This window comes from Pongo pygmaeus, chromosome 15 (genome assembly GCF_028885625.2).
Source record: "Pongo pygmaeus isolate AG05252 chromosome 15, NHGRI_mPonPyg2-v2.0_pri, whole genome shotgun sequence".
Taxonomy (NCBI): Eukaryota; Metazoa; Chordata; class Mammalia; order Primates; family Hominidae; genus Pongo; species Pongo pygmaeus.
The window spans coordinates 74,734,761-74,754,588 of NC_072388.2; the positions used below are offsets into that span (position 1 = coordinate 74,734,761).

Genomic DNA, 19,828 nt, shown 5'->3' on the forward strand with positions numbered 1-19,828 from the left:
GTTTGTATAGTGCTGGCTTGGTAGTGGCTAATTCTCTCAGCATTTGTTTGTCTGGAAAAGACTATCTTTCCTTCATTTATGAAGCTTCGTTTCACTGGATACAAGATTGTTGGCTGATAATTGTTTTGTTTAAGGAGGCTAAACATAGGACCCCACTCCCTTCTAGCTTTTAGGGTTTCTGCTGAGAAATCTGGTGTTAATCTAATAGGTTTTCCTTTATAGGTTACCTGATGCTTTTGCCTATAGCTCTTAAGAGTCTTTCCTTTGTCTTGACTTTAGATAACCTGATGACTGTGTGTCTAAGTGATTATCTTTTTGTGATGAATTTCCCAGGTGTTCTTTGAGCTTCTCCTGTTTGGATGTCTTGATCTTTGGCAAGGCCAGGGAAGTTCTCCTCGATTATTCCCCCAAATAAGTTTTCCAAACTTTTAGATTTCTCTTCTTCCTCGGGAACACCAGTTATTCTTAGGTTTGGTCGTTTAACATAATCCCAAACTTCTTGGAGGCTTTGTTCGTTTTTGGGGATGCCTTTTTCTTTGTCTTTGTTGGATTGGGTTAATCAAAAGCCTTGTCTTCAAGCTCTGAAGTTCTTTCTTCTACTTTTTTGATTCTATCGTTGAAACTTTCCAGTGTATTTTGCATCTCTTTAAGTGTGTCTTTTATTTCCAGGAGTTATGATTGTTTTTTATCGATGCTCTCTATTTCCCTGGAGATTTTTTGGTCCATGTCCTGTATTATTATTATTATTATTATTATTATTATTATTTTTTAGTTTCTTTAAATTGGTTTCCACCTTTCCCTGGTGCCTCCTTAAATAGCTAAATAATCGACCTTTTGAGTTCTTTTTCTGGCAATTTAGAAATTTCTTCTTTGGATCCATTGCTAGTGAGCTAGTGTGATCTTTTGGGAGTGTTAAAGAACCTTCCCTTGTCATATTACCAGAATTGTTTTTCCGGTTCCTTCTCACCTGGGTAGTCTGTATCAGAGGATCTGGGTTGAAGGGCTGCTGTTCAGATTCTTTTGTCCCACTGGTTGGTTCCTTGATGTGATGTTCTCCTTCTTCCCCTAGGGATGGGGCTTCTTGAGAGCCAAACTGCAGTGATTGTTACTGCCCTTCTGGGTCTAGCCCACCAGCAGAGCTGCTGGGCTCTGGGCTGGTACTGGCAAGTTTCTGTGAAGAGTCCTGTGATGTGATCCATCTTCAGGTCTCTCAGCCGTGGATACCAGCACCTGATCTGGTGGAGGTAGCAGGGGAGTGAGCTCTGTGGACTCTGTGAGGGTCCTTTGTTGTAGTTTTGTTCAGTGAGCTGGTTTTCTTGAGCGCTGGTTGTGCTAGTGGTTTTTTGGCCTCCAGCCAGGAGGTGGCGCTTTCAAGAGAGCATCAGCTGATACAAGCTTGCCCTAAGGTCGCCTGGGTAAGTATTTGAGTGTTTCAGGTGGTGGGCAGGGCCATAGAGCTCCCAAGATATTATGTCTTTTTTCTTCAGCTACCAGGATGGGTAGAGAAAGACCATCAGGCTGGGGCAGAGTTAGGCGTGCCCGAGCTCAGGGAGACTCGTTGGACAGGGCTTGCTGCTGTTGCTGTGGGGGATGGGGGTGTGGTTCTCAGGCCCATGGAGTTACGTTCCCAGAGGGGATTATGGCTGCCCCTGCTGCATCATACAGGTCACCAGGGAAGTAGGGGAAAGCCAGCAGTGGCAGACCTCACCCATTTCCCACGCAGCCAACAAGGCCAATCTCCTGGGGTGCATATTTTGATTTAGGCATATAGTGTGTGTTGATCATATCAGGGTAAAGGTGTCCATCACCTCAAGCATTTATCCTTTCTTTGTATTACAGACAATCCAGTTATACTCTTAGTTACTTTAAAATGTACGATAAATTATTGTTGACTGTAGTCACCCTGTTGTGCTATCAAATACTAGATCTTATTTATGCTAACTATATTTTTGTACCCATTAACCATCCCCACTTCCCCCCACCCTCCGTATTTTGTTGTTGCAAAGCTCAATTATAGGTTATTCAACCCTTTCCCTTCAGAGAAAGTGATTCCTTAATTTGGAATTTGGAAAATTCTGTCATTGATTATTCTTTTTCTGGTAAATAACTAATAACATGTTGTAATGGTTTAGTATAGATTCTGGTATATTTGTTTACTAAGTTTCCCTTTTTCTCTAGTTATGTTTAAAAAGAAAGTTGCTTTAGTTTCTTACTCACTGAGTCAAGTGATACAATGTCTGTAGCTTTCTAGAAAGAGGTGGATTTCCAGTCAGAAAGTGGTGAGAGTTCTGCTCTTCTCTCTGGAGTTAGGGCCTGAAAACTTAAACTTAGCTATTATCAGAAACAAGTTTGTGTCCAGTAATCACTTTAAATGTTTTTTGTTTCCTCTTGCCTGTTTTCATATTCTCGATTCCTATTTTCTGTTTATGCTTTCTTTTCTTTGTTTTCTCTTTTCTAATAGGTTTAATTAATATTTTCTCCCCTTTTAAAAATAAGATTTATTCTGGAAATGTTTATTCATTCTATTTTATTGTTTTCTAATTCGTTATTTTCTTGCCTTATCTTTACTAATTCCTTCTTTCTGCTTTCCTTAACTTTGTTCCACTATTTCAGTATTTCTCCCCACCTTGAGTTAGATGCTTCATTTATTTTCATTCACTCTTGGTATTTTTTTTCACTATATAAAAGCTATGAATTTTTCTCTGAGCATTGCTTTCATTATATTACATAAATTCTGATGTATGTTTAATTGGCTTTCTGGGCAAGGAGTTAAGAGATATTCTACTAAGCAAGCAAAGCTGAATTTAAATTACTTGTGCTATTTTGGAAGACGAGTATAGAATATTGAAGTTGTTGGGTATTTCTGAAAAATCATTATATTTGCCCTATAATTTCAACTGCTTAGCCTATTAAAACTTTTAGTGGCATTTCCTGCAAAACTTTTTATTTCATTGTGTTTGTGTGTGCATGTGTATATGTATGTATTTAAAAAACATTTTGCTAGGCTCTTAAGAGTCTTCCAGGCTTTGGTACTAAGCCATGGGGATGATATAACACATAGTCCTCAGCATGAAATAACTCACTCTCTTGTAATGGTAGCAGCTACATAAACAGATGATAATAATAACATGGACTATGCATGACAGAGACAGTCCGAGGGAATAACAACCACTAAAAGAGGCCCCGAACCCAGCTTGTGGGTGGGAGTGGGGAAAAAGCTGAACTAGCCTTCTTGGAAGAGATTATATCTAAACTGAATCTTAAAGGTAAGCAGGTAGATGGCAGAAGAAGGGGAGAAACAGTTTACAGAATAAAAACTCACTTGTGCATATGTAGGGAAACGAGTGACAGGCTAAGGATGTCACAGGATGGAGAGTCAGCAGGGACTAGCTAGGAATGAAGTTGGGCGAGAAGGCAAGGGTTGGTTCAGGGAGAGCTTTCATGCCGTGTGAAGGAACTTGTCCTTTGTCTCTTAGATGATGGAGATCCTCTGAGACACAATTGCTTTGCCTTTTAGCTGGATCACTCAGGTAGCTTGAAGAGGATGGATTTGGAGGATGAGGCAGTGCCACTCCTTTTTCCTCCATGCTCGCTGGTGAAGATAATGAGGAACAGTGAACTAGCTAAAGGTAAAGAAGCAAAGTATTCTGACAAGCCAAAAATTTGATGATAAAACATAGAAGGACTCAGAATTTACAATTAGAGGTTAGATTCTTAAGAAATCTGTATGGCAGAAACAGAAGCTCATATCCTGTGTAGTTACTAGTACTCCTGCTGTGATTTAACTTTGTTTATAGCCTAAAACACATAAAAATATCAAACTTTCCCTGCCACGTGAGCAGCTGCCACTTCAAAAAAATCTGTGCAAGCACGTGTATACTTGAAATATAAAGAGATAAATGTTCTCAACTACCACCATTCAACAAATAACTTACAAATCTGAGCAGAGAGCAGGTAAAATTTAATTCTTTCCCTTGGCCCAAGAGAGGCTGGTTATCTTTTGGAGATGAGATTTTTTGGAAATCTATGTGTATGTCCCTGAAAGCAGGGTTTTCTAGAAACATCTTGCACCTGGGCTGGAGGCAGGAGAAGTGTCGTGGTGGCCAATAGGGTACTGAGCTTCTGTGTGAAGTCTCACTATCTCTGCCTGACTCCATGCTGGAAGGGAGTGTAGTGCTCTGAAGAGATGTAGCCCTTTATGGTTATTGCCATTAGTGAACAGAAGAATGTGGTGAATTAGCCCAGCTTTGTGGTGAGAAGTGGGAGGCAATGAATCAGAAGGAGCACTGGCCCTCCCCATGCAGGCAAGTGTGAGATTGCAGGACCCAGCTATCGTTAGGAGCAACTTCAGCTCTTCCAGCCTGGGAGTTTAATCAAAGGGATAACGGCAGACCACCCAGGCAGGGGCTCCAGTGTGAACGAATGTGCTATGTCAGTCTCTGCTCCCCAACCAGCCAGTGCCCGGGATGTGGCCGGGCCTCCTGGAAATGTGCTGACAGATACAGAGAGGGGAGGAGATACTTTTTGGTCTTCACATTTTTCATTTAGATGGAGAGTGGGAAAAAAAAAATCCATTCTATTTCTTTCATTTTTCTTGCTCCTTACCCTGAGACTTCCCTGCCTGGTCCTAGAGAAAGATAGATGCGGAAGTACATAAAGTTTGGTTCACGGCAGTTAAACTCTTTCACTCTCTCTGTACAAAGGAATTCTTTATCATTTCTTCTGCTTCCGCAGCTACCACCGTAAGGGTCCACAGTGGACCTTGAGTGAATCTCAATTTCAGAAACTCCAAATGAAGAGAGACGGAGCTAAATCTTTGAAATGGTTCCAAATGTTCTCTAGGATTGAGGCAGATGGCGCCCAGTTTATCACAAGCTTCAGCAATTGGCACTGGAAACTCTTTCTGCCTCCTTAGTTTATCTGGACATATTTGAACTTAGGTACATTTGTGCTCAGATTTTGTGGCCGTTTGTTAACCCTAGTTCCTTTAGTTTCATATTCTTTCTCAGTAGAAAAAGTTGTTCTTTGTACCATATACATTATTCTTTCCCATTTCTAGAAGCAGAAAAGGGTAAATAGAAAAAGGCATAAGCTCTTGAGTCAGCAAGACCTTGGACAAGTTGTGTAACCTCCCTGTGCCTTGATTTCCTCATCTGTAAAATGGGGTAGTTTTGGTATCAAGACCCATTCTTCTCTTGGCTACTTGCGCCTCTCTGTTCTAGGACCTGGCTCCAGTTGATCTGATCTGATTTCCTAGCTTTTCTAGGTCTCGAGGCTTGAAGCTCTCATTTTCTTTAGTTCCTGGCCTACTGCATGGTCTCTTGTTTTAAAATAGCCTTTGTTTTACTCTGCCACCCCTTTAAACTCATCTTCCTTGTACTGCCAAACTTCTTTTAAAATAACACACCCTTGTTGGCTCTGGTCTCCCTTCTGCCCCTCCACCCCCACACACTTGCTCTTGCAGTCTGACTTCATCTCTTACATTTGTCCATCTCTCTCTCAAAGGCCACTCATGACCTCAGAATTGCCAACTTCAGTCACTATTTTTACTCTTCTTCCTTTAGCATGTGGCACTATTATCAACTGCTTCTTAGGTGAAAATTTCCCTTAGCTTTTCTAACGCTTCAGTAATTCCTCTGAGAAATCATTGCTTCCTCCCTGAAAACTAGATTCCGTTTTCAACATGTTTTTCAGAGCCACTGGCATATAGACCTTAGGTGTATAAAGTTGATCATAGCAGAGTGGCTCTGGTTGAAGAAGGTGGAGTGGCCCCTGGGCATCTGCTTCTCCCTAGTCTTTTGGGATCCTCTAGCATATCTCTGAATTCTAGGCTATAATCCTCAGAACTTCTTTTTCCTCTCCATACTTTCCCCTGGGATAAAGTTCCTTTTCCTGTGATTTCATCCTGGTACTTCTCTATGGATTTCTCCCAAATATATATCTTTAGTTTGAGCCTTTGCTGAGAGTCAGGTCCAAATTTCCACCTGTGAGACATTTCTACCTAACTATATTGCAGAACATTCAAAATACTTGATGTATTTTGAACATATTTTGAAAATACTCAGAAAAGTCTTAAACATATTTAAAACTTATTTGCCTCTTTTTGTTCTTCTCTATATTAGTGACATTGCAATTCTTGGAATTCTAGAATCCCAGGGAATTTAGGAATGGAGCCATTGGTTTATCAGTGCCTCTCTTCACTTCCTCATTCTGTGTCCAGGCAGTTGTCAAGATTCTACAGTGTCTCTGATACCTATCCTGTTTTTCACTTTTCCATCTACTGTCCTGCTTAAGGCCTTTATTATCTCCCGGATGGACAGCTGTAATTACCTTTTCACTGGTTTCTTGGCCAGTCTCTTCCTGTTCACCCTAGTCTTTGCTTTGCTGAAAGATTCTTTTTTTTTTTTTTTTTTTTTTGAGATGGAGTCTCACTCTGTTGCCCAGACTGGAGTGCAGTGGCACAGGATCTCAGCTCACTACAATCTCTGCCTCCCAGGTTCAAGTGATTCTCCTGCCTTAGCCTCCCAAGTAGCTGGGATTACAGATGCCTGCCGCCATGCTGGGCTAATTTTTGTATTTTTAGTAGAGATGGGGTTTCACCATCTTGGCCAGAGTGGTTTCAAACTCCTGACCTCAAGTGATCTGTCCGCTTCAGCCTTTCAAAGTGCTGGGAATTCAGGTGTGAGCCACTGTGCCCGGCCATAATGGATTCTTTCCTAAATCACAAGTCTCATCATGGTACTCTTCTGCTTAAGAATCTCGAGGGCCTTCCTGTTGTCTATAATGGGAAGCCCAGGCTGTTAAATGTGATTCAAAGCCTTTATTTAGAATCTGGCTCCAGGCTACTTTTCCAGCCTGTCTCCCTCCTATCACACATGTTTTTGTGGGGCTCAACTAGAATTTCTGTTAGTCTCCATGCCTTATGCTATCGCCTCATGGAAAATGTTCCCCAGTTGCCATGTCTAATCTGAGCGTCTGTCCAGGCTCAGTGTAGATGCCACTTCACTCATATGCACACTCTTTCACTCACCACACTAGATATGTCAAGATAGCTGTCTCTTTTAACAGACAGTGAACTCCTTGAGGGCAGTGTCCTTTGCTGCCTCAGAACCTGACTCATTGGTAGTACTCAAAAAATGTGCTGATTTGACTGGACTACAAGGTAATTCATTGAGAATTGGATCATGTCCATTTTTTTCACCAGTTTTTTCCCAGCCTGCTAGGTATTAATAGTATGCACTCAATACGTATTTTTTGAATAAATAAGTAAATGAAGAACCCTCTGCTGCCTTAGCCAGAAGTCATCTTTCTATTCTGTGTGCTCCTTCAGTCCTTCATTACTTTTTATAACAGATCTATTATAATTATTTTGCATCTTTTCTTTCCTGTTTTGCACTAAACTACATGATGCAGTTCTTTCTAACTCATCACCTAGCGCAAGGCCTTTCACTTGGCAGCCATCACATGCTTGCTAAATTGAAAAGAATTTCTTTATTACATTTTGTAGGTTTTTATATTTTCTTTAAAAACGATTGATGGCTAGGTGCAGTGGCTCAGTCCTATAATCCCAGCACTTTGGGAGGCCAAAGTGGGTGGATCACTTGAGCTCGGGAGTTCTAGGCCAGTCTGGGGAACATGGCAAAACCCCAGCTCCACAAAAAAGACAAAAATTAGCCAGGTGCGGTGGCACGTGCCTGTAGTCCCAGCTACTCTGGAGGCTGAGGTGGGAGGATCGATTGAGCCCAAGAGCTGCAGTGCGCCATAACTGCACCACTGCACTCCAACCTCGGCTACAAAGTAAGACCCTGTGTCAAAATTTTTTCATTGATAACACCATACCTGCTCTTCATAATTAAGCAGTTGACATTAATCAGATGCTTACTTTGTACTAGGCACTGTGCCAAGGACTTTATATGCATTATCTCTTTAACCCTAATGAAGTGTAGGTACTTACTTTTTGCAGATTAAGATGAAGAAATAGAAGCTGGTAGGATAAGTGACTCTGCTAATGTCACACAGATGGCAAGTTACTGTGCTAAGACTCAAACTCAGCTCTATCTGACTCTGTGCTCTTTACCTCAGTGTTTTTCTGCCTCTTTCGGTGTGAATAAGGACTCAAACCTCTCATTAGACGAAAGTGACCGAACTTCACCCTGTGAGCATGTTGTTCCATGATGTTGCTACAGAGTTGTAGCCAAGCCTATACTTGTGCCTGCTCAGAGAAACAAGGAGTTGAACTTTCTGTTTTCTTGATTTGAAACGCTTCTCTAGTTCTTGAAGCAGCTTGCAAAACATGTGGCTCTGTTGAGAATTATCAGTTATTTGTTGGGCAAACTCCTCATCAGATTATTTTATAGTATAGTCAACTGATTCTTCGACCAAACAAAACTCAGCCTTGTTAATCACTAGAGATGCAATAAGAATAGATCTACTTATGATGGCAGCAGCAACTCCCCTGTCAACACACAAAATCTACATGTATAAATTGGAAACCCTACGAAGAGATTTGCCCATTTTGTCAGGTTTCCCAGGAATGTCTGGCAAATCTTGATCTGGAACTCTGTCTGGATTTTGGAACACTAAATGTCTATATATACATACGTATATTATGAAAATGGTGAAGCTCAACAGAAAGAGAAGATAAGCCAAGAGAATTTAGTGCTGAGGTATTGGAACTGCAGAGATTTCCTGCTTTTCCTGACCCCCTTTAAAATATAATTAACATTTAACCCTTCTGTCCTGGTGATAGGAGTGTGAATTTCTTGAGGTTTATTTTATCAGCATCCAGGAATCGAAGAAGGAATTGAATTGTGGCTAGTGATTTAATAAATGCTCGTGAAGTGCTTTTGGAGGACTGTTCAAAATGTAACTGTTTAAGATCTTTTCATTTTTCTGATTGAATATATTCTCTAATATTTCTCCATTGGTGAAAATCTTGTAATTGGTGCAGATCTGGCACTTTTGGTTTTCCTCTTCTTTCACCTTGAGTGAAACAGATCTTGGTCCACTGATATTTCCTATTCAAGGATTACCTTTTGCTCTAGCAAAACAGATGAAAACAGGTCAGGAGCGACTAGTCACAGCATTTTCCTGTTCCAGATCATTCAGAGCCCCATGGCTGCAGGAATCAAAGCTATGGCATGTTCAATTGATCCAGTCATATTCTTTTTTTCTTATTTTTAAAAATTTTTATATAGAGATGAGGTCTCTCTATGTTGCCCAGACTGGTCTTGAACTCCTGGGCTCAAGTGATCCTCCTGTCTTGGCCTCCCAAAGTGCTGGATTATAGGTGTGTGCCACCATGCCCAGCTGATCCAGTGAGATTTTGATATAGCTATACATATCAGGATATATATAAGGAATATATATATATATATATATATATATTCTTTATATATGAACACCACAGAGAACATTATTTTCAGATGACATTGAGGTAGTTTTGAGGATAATATGAATGCACATTTAGACAAATTTATCCTTTTATCAGTTGAAGTGATTCTTAACCTTTTTGGATTCAGAAGTCTCTTGGAGAATCTAATTAAAGCTTTATTCCTCCTCCTGAAAAAATATACACTCAAACTTATAAATTTGCGTTAATTTCAAAGGGTTCAAATACCTTCACCCTCAATCAGGCTCTGTCTTGATGCCCCATGGACTTATGGTCTCTAAGTTAAGATCCCCTGAAAGTGTGTAGGTAGTACATAACCATTAATATCAATCATTTGGCTGAAACTCCAAATCTGTGAGTATCTTTGTTTTATACATTCTTTATACATTTCAGTGATAGCCCCACATTAGGCTGTAATCTCCATGAAGGCAAGGATTTGGGGGTTATTCATATATCACAGTGTTACATATTTTGGGGGGTACATATGATGTTTAGATACATCTATACAATATGTTATGATCAAGTCAGAGTAATTGGGATATCCATTGCTTCAAAGATTTATCTTTTCTTTGTGTTGGGAACATTAACAAGTCTTCCCTTGTGACTATTTTGAGATATACAATAAATTGTTAACTGCAATTTTCCTACTGTACTTTCGAATACTAGAACTTATTCATTTTATCTAACTGTATTTTTGTACTCATGAATCAATATCTCTTTTCCTTCCCCTTCCTTTTTCCCTTCTCAGCTCTGGTAACCATCATTCTATTCTCTATCTCCATGAAATCCACTCTTTTTAGTTCCCACATATGAGTGAGAACATGCAATTTTTGTGTTTCTGTTCTTCACTTATTACATTTAACATAATGACCTCCAGTTCCATCCATGTTCTGCAAATGACAGGATTTCATTCTTTTTATGGCTGAACTATATTCCTCTATGTATATATGTCACTTTTTTTTAATCCATTCATCTGTTGATGGACACTTAGGTTGATACCCAGCAGTGGGATTGCTAGGTCATATGGTTGTTGTATTTTTAGCTTTTTGAGGAACCTCTATACTGTTTTCCATAATGACTGTGCTACTTGACTGTTTTTTGTCCTTGTTTTATCCTCAATGCTCAAAAGAATGCCAAGCCCAGAGTAGGTGCCTGATAAATATGTTTGAATTAGTGAAATAATCTTAGGAAACACCATTCCTAGACCTTCTCAGACAAGAATTATCTAAAATTTTTCTGGACCTGCTATAATGAGGAAATTGAGCTATGGCAAGATTATAAACTGCATTGGGAATGCTTTGCTACCAGTTACTCCCTGTGTTAAGCTCTTATTAACTAAATCATCTTCTCTCTCTCTCTCTCTCTGTTTTTCTTTTTGAGACAGGATCTTGCTCTGTCACCCAGGCTGGAGTGCCACACAGGCTGGAGTACAGTGGTGTGATTATGGCTCACTGCAACCTTGAATTCCCAGGCTCAAGTGATCCTCCTGCCTCAGCCTCCCAAGTAGCTAGGACTACAGGCATGCACCACCATGCCTAATTTTTTAAATTATATTTTGTAGAGATGGGGTCTCTTATGTTACCCAGGTTGGTCTTGAATTTTTGGCCTCAAGTGACCCTCCCGCCTCAGCCCCTCAAAGCACTGGGATTACACACATAAGCCACTGTGCCTGACCCTAAATCTTTAATGCTTAATTTTCTTCTCCATTTCGATAAATAAGATGCATGAAATTTGCAGACATCCTTAGTGAACCTGAGATTAGTTTGAGTCCATTGCAAATGGTTTTTTAGGCCTTTGCAGTTTAAGTGGCATGAAGAAACAAATATACACATTGTGTGCACAAGGCACAACATCTGTATGTCAAAGCTGTTATTTCATCCATTTAAGATCAAGCAAAAATCATCTCTAAAATTATTCAGGGCACAGCAAGAGTAACACATCTCTCAACTCTAGTCACTGATCATTTTATTTCCCTGAATTCTAAAGCAATCCCTCCCTTGTGGCCCAGGCAAAAAGAGGTGATTTAGGACTCCTAATTTCCTTGATAGCCTTGCAGAGACATTAACCACTTTTCTACTCAACTGGTGAAACTAGCTGCTAACTGGAGGTAGGGAGTGGGAGGGAGAAATAGAGGGGGTGGGGAAAGAGAGAGAATGAGAGAGAGAGAGAGTCTGTGTGTGTGTGTGTGTGTGTGTGTTTGGGAGTAGAAGGGTCTGCAACCAAGGTTCTCATGTAGCATGGCTCTGTCAGAACCTGTGAGCAGGCTTACTGTTGTCTACTAGATCAAGGACAGAATCATTAGTCTGACATTCAAGGGCCTCCCCAAGCTGTTTATCTGTCTGTCCCTATCTTCTATCATGCGATGCTTTTGCTGAATTAGACTACTTTCTGTTTCTCAGATGTTCTCCCTGCTTGTCTGACGATTTTTCTTTCCTCCTACCTATTATTTTAGGCCCCGCCCAGATGCCATTTTTTTAGTTTCTTTAGCTGTTCTTTTATGGCACTTACTGCATTCTGGAGGTCTTAAATACTGCTTTTTGTCTTACAATCTTGTCTGACCTAGTAATTATAAATTCCAACATGGCTTGAGGGCAGGGAAGGGCCACGTTTTTATCTGCACATGCGTTAGCACTTTCCTCAAGGCTTTGCCTGTGATAGGCAATACAGCACTTACTATCTTTGAGGTTTGGACTTCTCTTAAGCATTCGGGACTGCAGCATTTTTGAGAGCATGCAGCATTGAAATAGCTAGGCTTGTCTTCAAACCCTCTTCATATACCAAAAGGTTATGTATCTGGGTGGATGGTAGGTATATTCTAAGATTCAACAGGGAAGCTCCATCATAATTATAGTGCACTATATATATATAATATATATATATAATTCTATATATATATATTCTCTATATATATATATAAGAAGCACTTAATTATAGTGCTGGCAGCAGCACGACTTTTAACAAACAGCAGTAACAAGCAGTAACACTTGGGCGGGCCAGCCACCGGAAATTGGCCTCTTTCTCTGGGTTTCTCCTACCCCCTTTTCAATCCATCACCTGTATTTATTCCTGCTATAATTTAAACACCTGTCTAGATGGTATGCATGCAATGTGTCCCTACCCCACACATTCAGATATTTGCTCACCTGCCTTATTCGGAAGATTGGCTCTAAAATAAACAGTGATTTGGTACTAAAGGAAAAACGCACTGAGGTCATCGTGGCAATGGACATGAGGCAGGGAATGGGAGTGGAACATCTGGATAAGCTGTCCAGGAGAGTGGGAGCAGAGGAAGAAGAAAAGCAGGAGGGGGAGGAGGAGGAGGAGAGCAAGGGGTGAAACATCTGCCAAGCAGGCCCCAAAGCTTAGGTGGAGGTAGGATCTTGTGACCAGATTTCCCACAGGCAGTTACTCACTTAGCAGCAGCCAGCTAGAGGGAGGCAGGGGCAGAGACATGTGGAACAAGTTGACTGTTTTTAGGCTTAAATTTCTTGCTTTTTGTTTTTTTGTTTTTACCACTATTTCTCAGGGAAGCATAGCAAGTAATCTTGGGGTTTTCTGAAGTTTGTCCTAAGCTGTTTTGTCCACTTTTGCATTCTTGGCATATTTAATGATTACTCATTTTAATGTTTGAGCATCTGAACAACATTGAGAAATAGTAAAACCTTAAAGTTGCTAATGAAACTGTTTTCCCTTCTCATTCCCTTTTGTTGTTTTGTATCTTGTCTTCACCCCATCAAAGGCATTTCTGCTGTTTTTTGGAAAATCCCCTACCCCTGAGCTTTGTGGAGGAGAGGAAGCATTGAATGGTTCCTTTTGCCTGTTCTCTCCTTTCCTTAGCTACCATTCCTGGTAACAAGTGCTTCTCAAACTCTGCAATGCAAGTAAGTTTCCCGTGGATCTTGAAAATGCAAATTTTGGTTCAGTGCAGCTGGGGCTGGGGCTGGGGCTGGGGCTGGGCCAAGATTCTGCATTTTTAATATGCTCCCAGTAATGCAGGTGCTCTTGGTCCAGAGACAGAATTCTAAGTCATGAGGCTCAATGGTACAAGGCAGTGAGATAACACAGTGATTAAAACAACAAGATTGGGAGAACTTTCATCAGGCAGACCAGGAATTGAATCCAGGGGCTGACACATAACAATTATTTGTTCTTGAGCAAGTTATTTTATCTCTCAACCTCAGTTTCCCCATCTACCTGTCTTGAAGACTAAATAAGTTAATATACATAAAATATGCTTAGCGCGTTGCCTGGAACAAGCTGTGTGTGTGTGTGTGTGTGTGTGTGTGTGTGTGTGTGTGTGTGTGTGTGTGTTTGAGACAGGGTCTTGCTGTATTATCCAGTGTGTGTGTGTGTGTGTGTGTGTGTGTGTGTGTGTTTGAGACAGGGTCTTGCTGTATTACCCAGGCTGGAGTGCAGTGGTGTGATCTCGTGTGTGTGTGTGTGTGTTTGTGTGTGTTTGAGACAGGGTCTTGCTCTATTATCCAGGCTGGAGTGCAGTGGTGTGATCTCAGCTCACTGCATTCTCAACCTCCTGCGCTCAAGCAGTCCTTCCCACCTCAGCCTCCCTGGTAGCTGGAACTAGAAGCATGCACCACCACACTCAGCTAATTTTTATATTTTTAGTGGAGACGGGGTTTCACTATGTTGCCCAGACTGGTCTCAAACTCCTGGGCTCCAACGATCCACATGCTTTGGCCTCCCAAAGTGCTGGTATTACAGGTGTGAGCCACCGTGCCTGGCCCAAACTGTTTTTTGAATTTAGCCATCATTAGTATTAATATAGTTTTGTTGTTATTATTACTGTTACTGTAGTGGATCTAAAAAGTAGCATATTAAAATTGATTATAGTAGAAAATTTTAAAGGTCCAAACACAGACTTATAAGCTTCTTATGTGTATATACTTGTGTTTTTCACTTAAAGATGTTGATTACCTTTATTAGTAGGGCATGTTCTTTGAGTCATGGTTTCAATTAAAAAAAAAAAAATGCAGTAGGTTTTCAGCTATCTCCTGTCCGTTTTCCAGACCCCTTTGTGACCAATAACATGAATTCGTAGGTTGGCAAGCCTAGATTTAATAGCATAGACACTAGTTATTAGCCCAGAGAAGCCAACTGACCCAATGGCTATGACCTCCACTTTAATATCCTAATATAGGTTGAGTGTCCCTGATTTAAAAATCCAAAATCCAAGCTGCTCTAAAATTTGAAATTTTTTGAGCCACCTACATGATATTTCAGGTTTTCAGATTTCGGATGCTCAATTGATATAATGCAAATATTCCAAAATACAAAAAAATCTGAAATGCAAAACACTTTTGGTCCCAAGTATTTCTGTTAAGGGACAGTTAACCTGTACTACTAACAAAAATGGTGAGCCAGTGATTGATTTTGTGAGTGGTGCTGTCTCTTCATGTACTGTAAGCCTGTTCTTTTAAAAAATTATTTAGCAGTGAAATGTTGATCATCGTTGTATATCAGGCACCTGTAACTGCTCTTTATCACTTTCTCTTCATCTGATCAAAGCTGGTTTTGTTATGTTATTTGGAGAAATGTAGATGGATAGAGAAGTGGATGTAGCCTGGTGACGTCTGTAATCATCATCTTTCTGTCCTGTTAGGGAAGAAACCTCCGGGTATGAACCCTAATTGGCTTGTAGAGTTTATTAAGGTCTCATCCGATACTGGGAGATTTTTCCTGCCCTTAGGTCTTCTCTAGGCAGGGCAAGGCAGTTCTAAAGCCAGAATTGATGCTTAGATTCATTTTTGTTCAGTGACTCCTTCTTCCCATTCTGGAAAAAAGTGGGAAGCTGAAAAGAAAGACCAGAGGTTTTCTTACTTAATTTAATCTAGAGATAATTTGCTTGGTGCAAAATTTAGTCAGATGTAAATCTGTATACATAACATGTAGCCAGATCTGATTGAGAGTCTAGAGCTGTGCTGTGCAATAAGGTAACCACTAGCTACATCTGGCTTTTAACTTTTAAATTATATAAAGCTTAAAATCCAGTTCCTCAGTCATAGCAGGCATATTTCACATGCATAGTAGTCACATGTGGCTAGGGGTTACTGTATTGAACAGTGCACATTACAGAACATTTCCATTATCACAGATCATTCTAGAAGACAGAAAATGATTTATTTCACTTGTTTTTCCGATAGATCAGTGATGGCTACTTGGAGAAATGTGTAAAGAAGATTCTGAGACCATCTTCAAGTCAGCCCCGAGTTGCTTCATTATGGGTTAGCAATATGAGTCCTAGGAAGAGACTGCTGGGTGAGGGATGTGGGGGTGTTAGCTCTGGCATATGTGCTGAGTGTCTTCTAGACAAAAAATCCACAAGTCTAAGAATAGAATATTTAATCTAGAGGGGCAGGTTATTATCATTTGGTAGGAACAGATTTTTTGTTTTCTTTTAGCGGGAATCCTTTAGAGAGAAAGGTGAGAAGCTTTTAAAGTTTTCTCATTCCTTGTATAGTCTCTCATTTAAGTAGCAGTCACTTTTGCTGTTTCTCAAATTAAGAATGATACTTTGCTTTTGCATAAAACGGAATCACAGTGGCTGCCACTTCTTGGTTTATCCATCACATCAGGAATGGTTGTTATGTGAATAAACGTAACCCTCCAATAATCCAAAAGTAATTTCATGATCAAGTCACTTTTTACCTGCCAAGAAACAAAACTGGCCGAGGATGTTTTTTCTTTGTTTTACTTCTTTAATATCTTCTGATGAAAGATAACAAGTGGGAAGTAAAATCAAAGGGAAAGAAGGAAAAGCTGGTATAGTTTTGTCAATCTCTGTATAATCACTGTTTTAAGAACTTGAGGTCTGTATCTGATGATATTTTAAAAATCTCTAATAATTAAGGGTAACTAGGATTGTTTTCCTACTAGTTTCCAAACTAGAAAAGATTTTTAAAACTTGGAGTACCAGTTCTGCAACTTTTATGTGACTTTGAGCAAATTACTTATCATAACCTCTCTGAGCCTTAGTTTCTCCGCTTGTGAAATGGTATGGAACAGTATCTACCTCTGTGAATAATGGGTAAGGACTAAGTGAAATATAAAACCCAGAGTGCCTGACACCACTACTGTAAAGACTCATTAAACCATATTATTTGGGAAAAGTAGACCACATGTGCTGGAAGGCGAACACTCTGTTCTGTCTTGGCCCTGCCACTTACAGATGTGTGACTATTGTCTAGTTGTTTACCCTCTTTTGACTTTGGCTTCCCCTTTTGTAAAATGAGTAACAGTAGAACCTGTTACAAAGGGATTGCTCAGGGTTAAATGAGATAATGCACTTCAAGATCATGCAAGCACCCAGCACTTTGGGAGGCCAAGGCAGGTGGACCACTTGAGGTCAGGGGTTACCAGCCTGGCCAACATGGTGAAATCCTGTCTCTACTAAAAATACAAAAATTAGCCTGGTGGCAGATGCCTGTAATTCCAGCTACTTGGGAGGCTGAGGCAGGAGAATCACTTGAACTCAGGAGGTAGATGTTGCAGTGAGCCAAGATTTCGCCACTGCACTCCAACCGGGGTGACAGAGTGAGACTCTGTCTCAAAAAAAATAAATAAATAAAACCATAATGCAAGGTCATTGCACATAGTGAGTGTTCCATAAGTGTTAACTGTTAAGATGCATATGATGATGTTTAAATTAAGGGCAGTCTTGCCAAAGGATAGGTTTACTAAATCTTTTATCTCCTCTCCTTTCCATTCACTAATCTCCAGACGATACCATTTATACTAAACATGGTAAAGTGTGCACATTGTTTATTTATTGATATTCCCCTATAAATTATTAAGCTTCCTTTATTAAATTCTTGGCACAACTAAAGCAGTAATTGGAGAAGCTGTTAGTTATCATAAAGACCTTTCTCACTGTACTTTTTCTGTAAGTTTCAAGATCATGTCTAATATAAAAGGTCTGATGGTCAAATCAGGGCAGGAAAGCAGAGGAGTCAGTGTGGAGCAGGAGTGAGTTCAGGAGTACAGGGAGTCTGGTTCATTGTCTGAAGGCCTGACCTACATTGCCCCTAGGATATAGGAAGAAGGACAAGGCATTTCAGAGAAACTAGTGGCCAGAGAAGTTACTACCATAATTTGCTACTATATCTTCCCTTCTTCCCTGTCTTTTTTTTTTTTTTTTTTGAGACAAGAGTCTCGCTCTGTCGCCAGGCTGGAGTGCAGTGGCGCTGTCTCAGCTCACTGCAGCCTCTGACTGCTGGGTTCAAGCAATTCTCCTGCCTCAGTCTCCTGAGTAGCTGGGACTACAGGCGCACACCACCATGCCCAGCTAATTTTTGTATTTTTAGTAGAGATGGAATTTCACCATGTTGGCCAGGATGGTCTCGATGTCTTGACCTCGTGATCCACCCGCCTTGGCCTCCCAAAGTGCTGGGATTACAGGTGTAAGCCACCACGCACAGCCTCTTTCCTGCCTTTTAGTTAGCATATGCCCTTCTTCTCCCCCTTGTAGAAGCAGTAGGGGACAGAAATGATAAATCATGTATGGCCGGTGAGGCTTTCTTCCAAAGACTGGTTCACACTGGAGAGTGCAGCCTCCACAGACACTGGGAATTGCTCCTGACCTATGGAAAACAACTTTCTTTCCAAGAAAATTATTTTTAGTCCTTTGGTGTAAAGACACAGTCCTGAGCTGTTTTCACTTATTGAATTCTATAACTAGGAATGAAACACTATACTCTTGCTAAAAATGACCTTTTTTCTTTCAGAATTTTTAGGAAAAAAAACATAATTCTCTCATTTGTAGTTTGAAAATTATTAGGCCCTTAGAACATTTTATAGCAAAACATTTGCCTTGGAATTTACATCTCCAGTCTGATGACTTTCACTACTGTTCTCTAGTGTCTCATGCTCAAAATCCTGCCTTCAGCTTTGTATCTTCTCTCTCTTCAACAGTCCCGGTATATCTTACTTTGAAATGCTTCTCACAACCATTCTTTCTTTTCTTTTCTTTTTTTTTTTTTTTTTTTTTGAGATGGAGTCTCGCTGTGTCGCCCAGGCTGGAGTGCAGTAGTGAGATCTTGGCTCACTGCAAGCTCCACCTCCTGGGTTCACACCATTCTCTTGCCTCAGCCTCCCGAGTAGCTGGGACTACAGGTGCCTGCCACCACACCCAGCTAATTTTTTTGTATTTTTAGTAGATACGGGGTTTCACCATGTTAGCCAGGATGGTCTCCATCTCCTGACCTTGTGATCCGCCTGCCTCAGCCTCCCAAAGTGTTGGGATTATAAGCGTGAGCCACCGTACCTGGCCCCATTCTTTCTTTTCTGATTCCACTACCACTGCCTAGGTTTTAAATACATCTGTATTTGCCATAACAACTTTAAAATAATTTTTTATTATAAAAGGTAATACATGCTCAGTTTAGAAAATTTGGAGAATATGGATAAGGAAGAAAATAAGTTGTAATTCAGAAATAAATGCTACTTATAGTCTGGATTTTTATTTCTAGTCTTCAGGAATGTCTGTTCACTGTGTTTGTGTGTGTATGTGTTTAAAGAAACTTGGATCTACTCTATACAGTTGCATATTGTGATTTTTGCTACCACGATTTTTTTTACTTGAGATATTAGTATGTTCCTATATCATTATTTTTCTTTTCTTTTTTTTTTTTTTTTTTCAAGATCGAGTCTCGCTCTGTCACCCAGGCTCGAGTGCAGTGGCGTGATCTCTTCTCACTGCAACCTCTGCCTCCCAGGTTCAAACAATTCTCTTGCCTCAGCCTCCCGAGTAGCTGGGACTACAGGTGCCTGCCACCACGCCTGGCTAATTTTTTTTTTTTTTTTAATTTCTAGTAGACATGTGGTTTTACCACGTTAGCCAGGCTGGTCTCAGTCTCCTAACCTTGTAATCCACTCGCCTCAGCCTCCCAAAATGTTGGGGTTACAGGCATGAGCCACTGCGCCTGGCCTATTTTTCTTTTTCTTTTTTTTTTTTTTTTTTTTATTTTTCAAAAAATGTTAATGCATACGTAATATTGTCTTACTTAGGGAAAAATTTATTTAACAATATTGTTAGCCATTTAGATCTCCTTTTTCAGTATTAAAAACAATGCTTGATTTTCAGTATTCACAGTATAGTGTAGTGAGTAAGAAAATGGGCTTTGGCAGTTGAAAAACTATGGTTTGAATTCTTGTTCTGCCATTTATTTCTAGGCCTCAATGCAATCATAGGCCTCGGTTTCCTTCTTGTAAAATGAGTATTATCATGGTACTTACCAACAGACTTGTGGCAATTTAAGTGAGATGTGTGCGACGTACTCATTTACACATAGCTTGGCACCTAGTGAGTTCTAATAAATATTGACTGCTATTATGATAGCCACCTGTCATTAATCATCTGCAATTGTTTTGTTGTATAGTTCCCAGAAGCTAGATTGTAGTATCAAAGTATACAAATATTGTAAT

At 40.2% G+C, this 19,828-nt stretch overlaps 1 protein-coding gene across 50 annotated transcripts in view; it reads left to right on the forward strand.

Annotated features, from left to right (window-relative positions):
• TTLL5 (tubulin tyrosine ligase like 5) overlaps nucleotides 1–19,828 on the forward strand; it is a 295,613-nt gene that overhangs the window by 139,027 nt on the left and 136,758 nt on the right. The gene's annotated exons all lie outside the window — the stretch shown is intronic.